Genomic DNA, 2305 nt, shown 5'->3' on the forward strand with positions numbered 1-2305 from the left:
ACTAGGTATGCTCAATCATGCGTAATGGGGCTGGTACGAGTGGCTGATCCCTGCTTTAGAAGCATTGGCGGCTAGGTTTAGACTAGCTCAGTACGACATTGGGCTGGTTGGCTCATGGCTTGTTGCACAAAATCAATTGGGCAATGCAAACAAAGTGAATTTGTGATGGCCACCGATGTCACTGGTGAAGGGATTTTTTAGCATTAGCTGCCCTTCAGGGCCTTGCTATAAAGTACTTTCGTGATAAATTGTTACAGCTGAGATGTTTTTTTCTCTGCTTGAGCAAACTATTTCGACTGGTATGTTTTGCAAAGCGAATGTGTTTAAACGGTTGCTGGCTTCTCGCAGAGTACTTGCAGAAGCTTTGGCAGTAATCGATTCCTGTGGTCCAAATCTTGCTAGTTTTGCATGTGAATTAAAGCTCCTGTTTGCACGTTGCCAAAATTGTGTTCGAACTAACCTGCTTGAGGATGCTGCCACTGCAGTTTTTTTTTTTTTAATGCTGAGGCTTTTGTTCACATTGTAGTTTGAAAATCCAGTGACCCTGGCAGAACGATTGATTATGGGATTTAACGCGCCTACACTACATAGGTGATGAGGCACGCCGTAGTGGAGGGCTCCGGATTAATTTTGACCGCCTGGGGATCTTTAACATGCGCCGAAGTCTTGAACACACAGGAATTTTCGCTTTTTGCCTCTGCCGAGAATCAAACCCGCATCTTCGGTCTCAGCTTAAGACACCGAGTCACCACAGGTGATCCCTGGCAGACAGATTGCACACAAAATGGCCCATGGCTCACGAAATAAAAACTTAATTGAGGTTAAAAGAAAGTTCGGAACATTTCGGTTTAGGGGTATTCAAACCAGGGTCATCGGGAATGTGACTCGTGCGGCCGGATGTACGTAAGTGGTCTCTACATTTTGTTTTCCCGCCCTGCTAACCAATCCTTAACGTATCTTTGCTGTACAACCACTCAGTTCCGTCGGGTCCGGGTTACCAGTAGGTGCCGTTGAACAAGTTAAAAACCGTGCGAAGGAAGCGTGCAATTTGACGCGAAGCTGCACCAAAATAGACCCTAAACAACTGTCGGTAAAGTAGGCGATGAAGCTGTACCACCGACATGCCCGCATTTAGACGCCACCCGTTCCGATTCACTTTTATCATTTGAAGAGTTCCAACATTTAAAGTTCGGGTGGAATGTTCATTTTGTGGCCCTCGGCAATGCGAGGCGACCTTCACCGAGCTGCGCGGCAGGGTTCCAAGGCTTAATTTTTATCTGTTCAGATCAGAACTTTCACCTACAGAACTATGTGTGCGGTGCCAGGTCCCCGAAACAATCGGAACATTTTTTTCTCGACTGTCGCCGTTTCTCAACAGCTAGACAACTGTTTTTGAAGGTCCCAATTGAGCGGATGGGGTTGACTTTATCGATAACACTTATATTATCTATTGGCGCATCAAAGCTGGGGTTTGCAAAAAGGTATATATATAATTGCATTCAAAATTTTCTTTCTGCCTCAGGTCGTTTGAATTGCTAAACGGTGCTGATTAATGGGTAATTCGGGTTTCACTCTCAACTAAGTTTCCGTTTACAGCCTCTTTCCGGAAATAAGTATTTTGAAGTCCCCACGTATTTAACCGGTTTAGCCCTGGCCAATCCCCCCTTGTGGGTACGTGCCAAAATATTTGAGGACATCATCATCGTTGTGAGCAGGCACCTGCGCGCGGGGAACGCTGGGTAATAGCGCCCATTCGCTGCGCTATCTACACAGCTCCGTGAGTGAAAACTTCACTCTAGTGAAAACCTAACTCTATGTGAAAACCGCCCTCCCACCTCCAGCTGCGTTGGGAGTTTGTCGCGCATGCCACGAACAAAGCGTTGGCTGGTAGAGGAAAGCTTTGCTTTAAAAATGAATTGTTTGAAAGCGAAAGAGGTAGAGAATATTTGAACAAAAAGGTTCCAGTTTGCGTCTCGTACGGTATCGGCATAGCAGCAACATAGTTCGATCTTGAAGTCCCCGCAAGAAAACAAAAGATGCCGTAGTTGCCGCAGGGGTGAAAGATGCGACGAATACAAGGGAGAGCATGTCCTGATAACTCTCTGGTCCTGGTCATAACGTTTATGCTTTATGCCGCAGTTTTTTTGCCCAAATTTGAGCTACGCGCCACATGACCGGCATGTATAAAAGTAACAAATAATTACGCGAAAACTCCCATTGACTGCCTAGGCTGAAATTGTAGGTCTGATTATAGCTAAATATAAAAAGAAATCCAAAATGTAAGACTACTACTAGTGGAAGTGAT

Source organism: Haemaphysalis longicornis, unplaced genomic scaffold, assembly GCF_048455015.1.
Source record: "Haemaphysalis longicornis isolate Haplotype H1 unplaced genomic scaffold, Haemaphysalis longicornis Haplotype H1 scaffold_43, whole genome shotgun sequence".
Taxonomy (NCBI): Eukaryota; Metazoa; Arthropoda; class Arachnida; order Ixodida; family Ixodidae; genus Haemaphysalis; species Haemaphysalis longicornis.